Source organism: Manis javanica, chromosome 9 (assembly GCF_040802235.1).
Source record: "Manis javanica isolate MJ-LG chromosome 9, MJ_LKY, whole genome shotgun sequence".
Lineage (NCBI taxonomy): Eukaryota > Metazoa > Chordata > Mammalia > Pholidota > Manidae > Manis > Manis javanica.
The window spans coordinates 64,785,016-64,798,720 of NC_133164.1; the positions used below are offsets into that span (position 1 = coordinate 64,785,016).

At 37.2% G+C, this 13,705-nt stretch overlaps 1 pseudogene; it reads right to left on the reverse strand.

The window, feature by feature from the left end:
* Positions 1 to 12,299: 12,299 nt before the first annotated feature.
* Positions 12,300 to 12,414, reverse strand: LOC118974064 (U6 spliceosomal RNA; annotated as a pseudogene).
* Positions 12,415 to 13,705: the final 1,291 nt, after the last annotated feature.

Genomic DNA, 13,705 nt, shown 5'->3' on the forward strand with positions numbered 1-13,705 from the left:
ATTTAAGTCATGTTATCTGCTAAATCTTTTAAAAATAAAATGCTTAAAGGCTTGGCTTTGTCTAATATTCAGTAAAGGTCTTGTAAGTAATCTAGAATAGTTGTTACGAATGAGTGAACTAAATGACTGAAGCAAGTGAACCTCTTTTTAATTGTGTGTTACAGTGTGTATACCTACCTACTGCCTGAGAATCTTTGTAGAAACCTAAAACCTTAAAGTTTTGCTAAGTTAAGAAGATATACTCTATGAGAGATTGTGCTGTAAAGCTCATGGTTACAGAAATTATAAAATGTGTTCATAAATTTGTCAATCTAAAGAATGTTAGTTTAACAGTTTACAATGGCCTGCTTCTCGGTGTTCACTGGAAATTAAAGTTTCTAATGGTTTTAAGTTTTAATTAAAACTATTTAAAGTAATAAAACATTTCTCTATGCTAAAAAATGTATGTTTTAATAAGAAAAAGTATAAAGAATGAAAAGTCTTCTGCATGCTAAAGAATGTGTTTTGTGATAAAGAAAGTAACTTTGTTCTAAAGTACAGCTATTTGTTTAAAGAGAGAAAACAGCGTGGTGCCTTTTGTTGTAGAAGACCCGCTCAGCCTGTTGCTTTGGGGGGGAGGGTCAGGATGTTTAGAGATTAAGTGAGATAAACCCAGTCAAGCCGCAGGCAAGCCCAGGCTAATTCTCACCGGCTTATGTGCTTGGGACCATAGGGCAAATGAAGAATAAATTACTATATTCTTACAGATATAGTCGTGCCTAGTGAAATTAAAGCAAGTGAGTCTTGATATCAAGTGCACAGCAAAATTAGAATCTTGTTTCTAGTTAAACAGTTTTCTTTAACTGTTAGTCTGCTCTTAATGTTGAAAGATCAAAGCAGTTTCTCATGCTTAAAGTCTCAGTGAGTTGCCAGAATATTAAAAAAAAAAAAAAAAATGAAATCGTAATATTAAAAAGACGAAAAGCTAAAGTTTGTTAACAACTGTATAAGCTTTATTTGCCTTTGAAATATTTTGTTATTGAAAACGATTGCATGGCCTGAGAAATTGAATTATTTATTCCATATATTTTTATAAGTGGAAAAATCTCTAACCAACAAATGATTAAAGTTGTTACTGATTATTTGTTTTCTTAATTTATCCACCTAAGCAGAATGGTAACAAAGCTTTTTTCAGCTGATTAAATGCACTTAGTTAACAAACCAAAATTTATTCTTAAAAATTAAACTAGAATCTAGACAAGATTATGTTTCTCCCAGAAAAACAAGTTTCACTGTAAAAGTTTAAATGGACAAACGTGTGACCACTTTTGAGAAAGGTTGTAATAGATTTTTTTGACAACCACCAGGTCTTCTTGTTTAATTTATATGCTGTATGTTTAAAAAAAAAAAAAAAACATGGGGGATGAAAGGAAAGGAGCGACACATAGCAGCAATTAACCGGAGAGTTCCGCTTTATTAGGGAAAAGTGCTAGGTTATATAGGAAGGGGCATGAATTGATTGAGGTGTCACTTCTACGGAGCTGGTGGCTGTTGGCTAGGTGCTGGGATTGGGAGGGGAGCGAGAGGTGATTGGGCTTCAGGTGGCGCCGGCGGAAACCAAGGACCCCGAAGAGAAGCCAGAAGTTTGCCATCTTACTAGTAGTAGTCCTTCAGAGGACTCTTCATATTTTTTTAATGCAAATGATCTTAGAGCTTTTAATAGAATTTGCATAGCAGCTTATATCTACTATTAAAGAGTAAAACATTCTTGAAGCTTTCAGAGAAGACCTGTAGACTTAAGCACTTTCTCTGCTTTTTTTGTATCTGGTCTTGGACACTTATGCTAAGTTCAAAAAAAAGTGCTTTTACCTCTAGTTAACTCTGATATTTTCCAGAGGGCCCCTGGAACATGTCAGAAGAATTTTTTTCTCATTAGAGAAAGTATTTGACTAATTTGGCTTATTTATCTGATATATATTTATTTATTTACCAGGAAAGCACTGTCAAAGAGAATGATGCTAAACTTTGTTACTAAATGTTTTGTATTACAGAAATAACAGAATTTCCTTATGTCAACTGTCTTACAGTAAGCTCTCATCAGATCTTTAACCATTGTCATTTGTAAGTCTTTTGTCATTTATAGTATTATCCCTAAACTGGTAAAGAACTAGATTTCAGCAGAACAGGTATTAGTTACATAAGATTACATAAACTAAAGAAAATGATTTTGTGTCTTTTTGTTTCAAATGTTGCTGATAAAGTGTTTTAACCTTGTTCTCTTAAACTGACAACAGTTTAGTAAATGACTATCTTTATGAGCAGAATTGAAACTTCCTTCTCTCTACCTGATCCCTCCAGAGTTTAAAAACTTTCAGTGACTGTTTTTGTATTCCATGGCAGTATGTTTATTTGCATGAGTTCAATAAGAATCTGCTTTCCTTGTGAGAAGACTACTTAAGAACACTGGTTATACTGCCAGGGCTTTGACTGGAATGTCATACCTGAGAGACATGTGCATGGACTCAGATGTGAACAACTTTAAGGAACTAAGATTGACTTTATAAAGCCAACAAAGCCCCTTGGAAGAACTGGCCTGGTACCTTGCTTACAGAGTTCCCAGCAGCCTTACCAGGTGAGTAAAGAAGGTCACTTCCTGGCAGGTTCAGAGACCTCGAGAAGAGAAGAATTCATCCAAATCTACAGGTACTGCAGGCAAAGCCTGATGGCAAGTCTAGCTTGGCTGTCTGGCCTCAAGAGGCCTTTAAAAGTTCAATCTGAAATTCCTTATAAAAAGTTCCAGCAAAGCATATTTAAAAGAGCCTGTGTAATCAATTGCTCTTCTTGCTGCACTTGTGCAAATGATCAAGCCAGCTGTTAATTATTTTCTTAACCTGGTTATTTCTAATAAAAATGAGGGTGATTTTAGAGAAAAGTATTGTTTCAATAACTGCAGCCTCCAGAATAGAAAATCCAACTCCAGATGTTGCTACATAACCTAATAACACAATTTGTTTTATCTTGCCTAGAAGCCACAAAACTGCAAATAGTAATAGAAGCGCCAGCCTTCTGAAGCCCTCTCAACTGACCAGTAATAGAGACCTAGCTGCACCCTTTACTGCACCCCCTTCTCAGCACGAAGCAGCCAGAGCGGTCATCGCCCCTTTTCCCTAGCAGCAGCTAGAGTCCCTATCTGTAGAAGACAAAGACCGAGACTCACTTTATCCTCTGCAAGTAGGCAAAGAACCTGCATTGAGAGAGTTCCTAAAACTTACACCTCCCTCTACAACAAGACAGAAGTAATCAGCACCACCCCAGCTTATTCTAACAAGTAGTAGGCCCGCCAAACCGGAGTCACTCCATGTGTTACCTTTATCAAAGAACGCATTAGCACCGTGCAAATCATAGTGTTGAGACAGAACTATCAGAGTGTTAACCAAACAGATGACCCCTAATTTCATGATTGAAATAGATACAAGAAGAAGAGGGGAATGTAAGAATAGAAATAGGTTAGCATAAGCATAGCCATCTTAAAGGCCTAGAAGCCATTTTCTGAGTATGTGACTTAGAAAGAAAAACTGGAACTGGGTAAGGCCTTGAAAAACAAGTTAATCATGAGCACCGGGTGGTGGGCAGCTGCGACCCTTGGTCAGCTAACCTTGGTCAGTAAATCTTACATACCAAGCTTATCGTGCAGAACCTCCCTAACCATTGAGGAGTAGTCTTATCCTGCCCTTGCTTAACCCCAGGATATATGTCTTGCAAGAATAATGCTAAGCATCCTGGCATTACAAAAACAAAGGAACACTACTGTTAATGTCACACTGAAAGCAGGTACAGGTGACGCCAAGGACACCACGTTGGTCTCAGCCCCTGTTCTTCGTTTTTCTTCTCTTTTTGGGGTTGAGAGGTTTTTGCATGCCCTTGTAGGCCTGGTGGGAGCATTCCTGCAGACAGTTGCCAAACAGGGTCAGTCAGTTGCTCTAGAAATCAAAACGGCAGAGGCCTTAGTCATACCTCACCTAGCAAACACTAAGGGCTCTAAACTGGCTGTCAGCCAATTAGGTATTTTGGAGAAGCTGGATAAGGTCTCATGTCACACTTCCTAGGGAAGAGGGATCAGCCGTGAGGGGACGTGTGCAAAGCAGAGTGAACCCCCAAGCTGGAGAAACGGTGCTTGAAATTCCTGTGCCAGGGTATTAAAACCATTCAGCTATAGGTAGATTTTCCTCACCAGCTTTTAATGTGTACACCTCCTGGGTTGGAACACCCGATCATATCCACCCGCCCTGTGAACGTCAGGCGTGCTGAGGGGTCTACCTCTGGCCGCAGCTGGTGTTCTGGGCCAACTCATGGTGCCATCTGCCAGCCCGTTAGAGCGCCACCCAGGGCTCTGTCAGATGGCAACAGAAAGCTGAAAAGCATTCTCACACTTGGAAGGAGCTGGGAAAATTATTTTAGCAAAGAGTAAAATTTTAAAAATATTTAGAAAATGAACCAGAGCTCTGTTAAAGTGTTTTAAGATATTCTGTGGTCTCCCTTTGTCTCCGTGGGGACACCAGTCACAAGCGGAGGCACACAGTTCACTGGTATTGTGACTTCACTGCCAATGTGGCGCCCTGTTTCTCCCCGTGTCCTGTGTGTGTGCATATATGTGACACATGAGGCCTCTCCTCTTCCTCATGCGGGCCAGGGGTGTCTGCTGCTTTGACACCAAAGGCAGTCGGCTTTCTCCTACTGGAGGAAGATAATTAGGTTCTCCACAAACACTGTGATGACATTAACTTTGAGGTTGCAGGAAGACCTTCTTTTCCAATATCTTCTATTTCTTAATGGGTTTCTTGGACATAATTCTTGAAAGCAAGGTTGAATAGTTGCAATGGCCTTTTATTCCTTCACTCATTTTCATGTTCTAAACATGGCCATGAGCTTCTCATGAAGGTACTTTACAAAAGATTTGTGTACCATGTCTAAAGGCCTCTTGCACATTCTCCAGCTGTTGTGTGTGGCCTCTCTTGGCATTTCCTTTCTCTAATCACCTCTGGCACTGCCAGCCTCCTGTTCCCTGCTGCCCAAAACAGCTCACTCAGCAGCTGCTCTCTAAGGAACAAGACTGCTGATGATCTTGCAGGGTGACATCTCTCCTGCAGGCAGGGAGTAGAGCTCTGGCAGCTTCCAGTGGTGCAGGAGTGGCTTAGATTACACTGCAAGCCTGTACTTGGTGCAAAGCCCAAATGATTGAAACTGGCCCTCAGAACACTTTACAGAACAATTCTGAGCTCTTCTTGACTCCAGGAAGTGGTAATGAACATCGTAATTCATCTATAAAAAATTGCTGTTAACTCCAGTGAAGACGACATCAGGCTGAGAAATTAACTTTTGCTCATCTCCAGATAAGCACCAGTCTTCCAAATAAATGTTTGTGCTTTGGGAAGTGGAGGTGAGAATTTTTAAAAAATCTTTTCACTCCTTGCTCTGCTGCCATGCAACACTATGCATCTAACAAACTGAACTGTATTTCAAAGGGAAGTTAGGCTGTGAGATTTCTCAAAACAGGCTTTTGGCTTATCATCTTTAAAACACATCGGCTACCTTTCATTCTCGTCTGTTTCAAACTGTGCTTTCTGTACCATACTAGGTCTATTCATTGTTCTGCAAGATGCTGCACAACTACCCTGAAAAGCGACTCATGGAAATTTCCTACTTTGAAATAGACTGCCTTACAAAGAGAAAGCAGTAGAATGTGACATTTCTCTCTAGAAGTCATATACAGAGGGACATCTGACCATATGCTGAATAGGGCTTGTCTTCCTGGTTAACCACTATCTCCAGAAAAAAATATATAGATAGATATAGATATAGATATAGATATAGATATAGATATAGATATAGATATAGGTATAGATATAGATATAGATATAGATATAGATATAGATATAGATATAGATATAGATATAGATATAGATATAGATATAGATATAGATATAGATATAGATATCAGTGAACACATGAGCCACCACCCATCACCATCTCTCCTATTATCAGAATCGTCTCAGAAATGCCCCAGGACGCTACGCTGGCATGCTCTTTGACCTCATTCTGGGTGGCACCTGCTGGAAGCCTGACGATCTGGTGGTCTTGCTTCTAACTGAGTTGCTGAGAAGTCCTAGAAATGGCATGTTTTAAAAATTTCAGTGGAGAAGGAGGAAAGGAAAAACTTTCTTTCAGATTTCATTTCCACTTCAGAAGTAGGAGAAAATGTCCCATGATTCTAGTGTGCAGCATTCCCCAGTCTGAAAACAATCTCAAGCCATGGCCAACACCGGGTAGGACAGAGTGTGAATTTTAAATGTTGTTACCCAGATGGATGCCCAGAGGATGCAGTCAAGACCCAGCAGGAGGCAGTTTGGCTCGGTGTTGGAAGACAAACAGTGGCAGCAGAACCCAGGGCCGTTGTAAGGCCACTGGGATGTGTCCTGGTTGTTTTTGAAGTTTATAGTTTGCAATAAAAGGAATTCTAGTGCTTTCTGACTCAGTTTAATTAACCAAATTGTTGTGGGACATACAAACAGGGATACCAGTATTAGCAGGGAAATGTCTTTCAGAATAACAACTGGTGTTGAACTGGTTTGCAACTTTGGATCTTAACAATAGATGCTTGTCAGCTTGGAGATGATAGTATTGCCAGAGGGAGAAAATGCATGAAACTCCCAGTACAAGAAAGCCCCCAGCAAAAGCACAAAATAGAACAGTTGATCTACCATCCTGGCTTCCCCTGCAGGAACTCCAGCAGGCAGGGGATGCCAGGAAGGAGTGGAAAGGGTACTCAGGGAATGCATGAAGCTATTTGTTTCTCAAGTTATTTATTTATGACTTTTTCTTGGCATGTCCTCTGTATGGCTTAACCATGAAAAACAAGCTTTTGATTGCCTGGACAAGGTATAACACTGATAAAACAGAACTAAAGTAGAAATCTGGTATTAAATGTGCATAGTATCAATATATGATCATTTGTGTGAAAATGTGTTTAAAATCAGTGACATGGCTTATGTAGTACAAAATGCAAAAATATTAAAAAGATGACTATTTTACTTTCATCTAGATACAGTCCTGAGGGAAATTTAACATTCTCTGAGACAGTTTTCTAGTGTCCTTCATTTTGGGTTTGATGGAAATGTACATGGTGAGAGATGGAAATCTCTCATGGGTGAGAGAAATACCATTATCTGTTGCAGGAAAATGGTGGCCAGCCTTTTACTTAATGATATGGAGGGTTCTAAGAGTGGATGGAAATGGTCAGGGAGTGATTTTAATAAATGTGAGTGCAGTTAGGAAAATTTTGCAGGCTGAATAAAACTGCTGAATGCTTAATGATTTTAGAAAGCTCTTTACAAGGTTGACATGGACAGCTGCAATTATCTGTCACTTTCCTCATTGTGGACTGAAAGTGAATGCACTGTCTTAATTGGGTGAAGAATTTATATTTAGTTTTTAATAGGATTTGCTTCATTTTTCTTATTTTAATTCAAACACCAGAGTTCTGCTAACAATTATTATGTGAGCTGCAAAAATCAAGCAATGTCTATTTCAAGGACATATGAAAAGGACTATGCTTGCTTCCTCCTCCCTTTTGAGTATCACCATCTCAAGTAGATGTTTTAAAAGCAAGCAAATACAATGAAATGAACATCTTACATATAGAATGCAGATAGAACACCTCCCCACACACCCAACAGCCCCCAAATTTTTATAAGTCTAGAAATCTATTGCACCAGTCAACCCCATTTTAATATGAATAGCTGTTTATACTATCAATTGTGAGTTTTTGTATGGGGAAATGCCTGCTTAGTATGGAAAAGGATGACAGAGTGCAGAAAAGAAGAGATGTTTCCTCATTAGATTCAGAAATATGTCTAGCTGTGAATAGAATAACCTTCCTAGGGAAGATAAAGACCCATTTAGAACAATTTGTGTTGAAATCAAATAATAGATGTTTAAGAACAAGATTTTACATTTTTTCAGTGAAATCTGCATTGAATTCAGCTATTGAAAAAATCTGATTAACCATAAAAGAACATTTTTCCTTGAATATTGCTTTCATATACCTTATCTCAGATAACTAATTTCAGATCATTTTTCTGGGACTGTGCTGTCTTGGAGAAATATTTCCTGCAAGGAATCTTCTGCAAAGTATTTTCTCTCTAAATGCCAAAGAATGGGTGGAAAAAATAGATGGTTTAGACAAAATTTGAAGTCAGCCAAGAATAGGCATTTGGGGGAAGACATCTAATTTGGGAACTTATGGTGTAAATATTAAAGTTATTCTAATAAGACTGGGAAATGAAAAAAAAAACAGAAAAGAAAATTAAAATGTTATAGTAGCCTTTCCTTGCTCTCCTAGTCTTTTTGATTGGCAGCTGGTCTCCAGGAAGGATAATCACAATGATCATAAAATACTTATGAATGTACCTAACCTGCATCATTTATTATTATTTTGGATGATTATACAATATCCCACCTTATTTGTGTGCCATAATTTAATTACCCAGTCTCTTCTTCTTGGACACAGAGCTGTTTCCAATTATTTCTAATTATAAGCACTATTGTGAGAAATACAGAAAACTGCATTGCCCTAGAATTTGTAATTTTTGAGTTTTAACTATTTTATGTGACTGTCATATTGGGCAACTCACTTAATCCCCTTAAATTACTCCACTTGTCAGATGAAAATAATGATGCTTGCCTTTACCAGAATTGTGGTGAAGATCAAATATGCTGCTGTATGTGACTACCCTTAAAAAATTATAAGTTACTGGAAAAAATATATTTATGTCTAGGATAAATCTCTAGGACAACCCATATGGGGTGAGGTTTATTGTGTGGGAATAAGATCCCAAGGGTGAATGCCTTTAAGTTTTAATGAATTCTAGGGTTCTCTGGTCACTCAAAATTAGACTCACTCAAGAACATTAGTTGACTGATGTTAGAACTCAGTGGAAGATAAAACCAGATTGCTTACCTCCCTTGATGATGGCTTGTTCCTGGAGTCACAAGTAGCTTGGAGGTTGAGAATTTTCAAGATAGTAACATCTTACATGTACCAATCATTTTGCCATTTACAATGTCTCTTTACATACTTTATCTTAACAACCATGTGCAGAAAATTATGGAAACTATGCTAACTTCGTATTAAAAGGAGGTAAGGCTCAAAATTTTTTCTTGTATACAAGTTTGTTAAGCTAAAGAGTGATAGAGGTAAAGCTTGAACCCAAGACTTTTACTTTTTCTAGGCTACCACACAGGACAGATAGAATCCCAAGTGATATATGGTATAATGAGTAAATCTTGAAATATCTTGTCATTCTCATGTGACAGAGTGAATTGCTGCTATAGCACACTCACACTCTCAACATAGAAGGGCATACCCATGTACACACACACACACACACACACACACACACACACACACACACATGGTCCTCTTCCCTTAGAAATCCAATAACTCAGAATTTTCCATTTTTATTTCTTTAGAACACACACAGAAATATACACATAAACACAAGTGCTACTTTTTTTTTAAACCTAATAAATAAAAACTTTCCATTCTTCTATCTATAAAGTTTGAGGTGTAAAAGTGGCTATTGCTGGTTTAATTTTTGTTTCTATTAAATTCCTAATGATGTTGAACATATTTTCATTGATCACTGGTGAGTTATTTTTTGGGGGGATATCACCTCTTTGTATCCTGTATTAGTTATATACTGCTATATAACAAATTACTCTCCCAAATTTAGCAGTTAAGAAAGAAACTTTTATTATCTCAGAGTTTCTATGGATCAATATTCTATGTTTGCAGTTTATATGGGTGCTTTAGCTCAAGGTGTCTCATGAAGTTGCAGTCATTTTCTTGAAAGCTACAGTCTGATCTGAAGACTCCATTGTGTTTTGCACCCAGACTCACTCATGTGGTTGTCAGGCCTCAGTATGGAAGTCATGGTCTTTTGCTAATCTATTTTGGGAGTGACATCTATCAGTTTTACTGTATTTTATTCATTAGAAGGGAGTCATTACATACAGTCCATACAAGAGGAGATTACACAAAGGCATGAATAACAGAGGATAGGATCATTTTGAGCCATCTGAGAGGCTGCCCACCACATAGCCTTTGACCATTTCCCTATTATTTTATGGGCACGTAAGTATTTATTTATGTATTAAAGTCTTTATATATTATGACTGTCTATCCTTATAAAATATGTCACACAATTTTTCCACTTTGAAATATACCATTTTGGTTTTCTTCTTTCTTCCTTCGCTTTCTCCCTCTCACCACTAAATCAACAGCAAACGGTGCATTCATTTACAGTGTGAGAGCTAAACAAGAAGACAGAGTGTCACCTTGTTCAACCCCAGCTAGAAGAGTTCAGTAGGTGACTTTAGTTTTTTTGCCACTTTGTATATGTCCTGAATTGATCACAAATGCACTGAGATGATTAATTTGGGAGTTGTGAATACATTTTAGTGAGTAGGCAAATTTGAAAATATGTAATCCAGGAATAATGAAGATAGACTATTCTGAGTAATATGTACTGAGCAATGAAGATTGAAAGTGTGTATGTGGTGGAGCATGTTTTCAACATTGAAGAGACCGGCTCATTTTACAAGAAATTTGGCAAATTAACCTATATAATGCAAATGGCATTTTGGTTGACTCAAATGTGACCAGAGGCTCACAGAAACCTAACCCTGTATTTCCTCTTGGAGCAATAATCAGTATTCTCTAATTCAGTGTTTACAGTGTCTTTATAGGGCACAACTACTATGAATAAGAGTTGACCACGGAATCAAAACAAAGCAAGAACAGTATCAGACCCTTTAGTAGAGCTTTCTTTGTACTAAGCATAGGGATTAGCATTCCACAAACATTAGTTTATGACCGACAGCTGAGGAATCCTTCTTATTCATATTTTATGAAGAGTGAGACTAATTCAGAATACAAGATGATCTGCAGTAACCAGAGAGCTGAGTTTTGAATACAAGGCTGTCCAACTCTGAAGCCAGTGACCTTTCTGCTACCCTGCACTGCCCAACTTGAATAATGAAGTTGACTAAGTACATATTATTGTCAGGCCTAGTGTGAAGTCAATGACACCATCAGATTCTGACTGTCATAATTCCCAAGCATAAATGTAGCAATTAGGGAGGAACTTTCTCATGTATCATCAACAAGTTTATGCCTCTGGCAATTTCTACCAACAGAATTAATCCTGAATGCTCCCTCCTCCTCCTCCTTGGCTTCCTGTATGCTCATCTTCTTCCTCATTCCATCCTTGTTTTATGAGCTAGTCTGTGGCTACTTTTATATATATTCAGCACATTTAATTTATTCGGATATGTCAAAGATCTGTTGATTCAGATCTTCTAATTTACATAAAGGATTCTATTAATGAAAAAATGCAATAGCATTTTAACTGTAGTATTGATTTGGGAATTGCATAATTATAGGAATGGAAGTTTTCAGAACTAGAGTTACAATTATTCTACCATTTCTAACCCCTTTGCTATTTCTGCTGCTAATAGCATGAAGTTTAAAAGTCTGAATTATTCAGATAAAACAAAGCACATTTTTGTTTTTCTATCTTGTGAGAAAATGGAAGAGCACAGAAATATGATTTTAGAGAAATGTTGCCTAAAATAATGATATATATCACACTCCTTGAAAGTAGATGACTTTTCCTTGGGTCTTATGTAGATGGAAGGAAAGGGTAGGCAAGAGATAACTTAAGAGGCAGCTCATGGAAATGAAGGGGAGGTATGGTCCTCTGCTCTTCATGAGATGGTTCTTTCTGTAATAGGCAATGCAGGGCTCATATCAGTGAGTTCTCTGCTTGATTTTCTTCCCAGGAAAATTCACCAGAAAATCATGTAATTTACCTCTGTGATTATGTAAATTAGTTGTGAAGAAATGATGTTTATTATGCTGAAGCCTAACATTATGAAAATATTTTTAAAGAAACCAAGACTGTTGTATTTGTTATTCTACCACATCAAAAGACAATCATCTATGATCACATTAATGAAAGGCATACTTAGGGGTGACATATATAAATGGAGATTTTACTTTTATTGATGTGTAGTTGATATGTCATATTAGTTTCAGATGTAAAACAGTGATTTGACAATTTTATACATAATATAATGCTCACCATGATAAGTGTAGTTATCATCTGTCAATGTACAAAGCTTTTTGATATTATTGACTATATTCCCTATGCCGTACTTTTCATCCCTTTGACTTATTTATTTATTTACTTAGTTTTTTTTTTAATATGGAATGTTTCACAAATTTGCATGTCATCCTTGTGCAGGGGCCATGCTAATCTGCTAATCTTCTCTGTATCATTCCAATTTTAGTATATGTGCTGCTGAAGCGAGCACTGACTTATTTATTTTATAATTGAAAGTTTGTGCCTCTTTATCCCCTTCATCTCTTTCACCCATTCCCCATGCTCTCCCCTATGGCGATTACCAGTTTATTCTCCATGTTTATGAGCCTATTTCTGTTTTGTTGTTTGTTTAATTTTTTAGATTCTACATATAAGTGAAACCATATGGTATTTGTCTTTCTCTGGCTTATTTCACTTTGCATAATTTCCTTTAGTTTCATCAATTTTGTTGCAAATGGCAAATTTTCAGTCTTTTTATGGCTGGGTAATATTCCACTGTATATATGTACCACATCTTTTATATCTACTCATCTATTGATGAATGCTTAGGTGGCTTCCATATCTTGGTTACTGTAAATAATCCTGAAATAAACTTTTAGGCACATATATCTTTTTGAATTAGTGATTTTGTTTTCCTCAGGTAAATACCCAGAGTGGAATTACTGAGCTGCATAGTACTTCCATTTTTAATTTTTTGAGGAATCCACATAGTAGCTTCACCAGTTTACAATGTCACCAACAGTGCACAAGGGTTCCCTTTTCTCTATATCCTTGCCAACACTTGTTATATTTGTCTTTTTGACACACTGTTCTGACTCACTGTGGTTTTGAGGTGCATTTCCATGATGATTAGTGATGTGGAGCATCTTTCCATGTGTCTGTTGGCATCTGTTATGTCTTCATTGGAAAAAAGTAGGACTTCCCCAAACTAAAAAGCTTCTGCACAGCAAAGGGAACCATCAGCTTAATTAAATGACAGCCTACTGAATGGGAGAGAATATTGGCAAATCATATGTCTGACAAGGAGCTGATATAAAAACATATATAAAGAACTCATACAGCTCAATACCAAAAAATTAAATAATATGCTTAAAAAATGGACAGAGATAAATGAAGATTTTAATCATTCACTGGAAAAGTCTATGAAGTTTTTTGGTGGCAGTGTGAGTGAATGAGTATAAGAGAAAGACTTTGTTGAGCAAAGATCAACTACCTCCTCCACATTCTTGCCTGAGCTTGCCCTGCTTGCCAAGAAATACAGAACATAAATCTGTTTTTACAGTATCCCAGAATATCTTACAGATGGATTTTTAACCACTTTTACATAGATATTCATTATAGATAAAAGTCTTATAACTTAATGTAAGGTGTTATTTACAGATTCATAAAACATTATGGCTGTAAAGGACTAGAATAGTGGAATATACTCCAGTTTCATCAGGAATTGGGCTTTCTGTTTTTCATTTACTTATGATTATGCTACAATTTCTGAAACTCAAAAG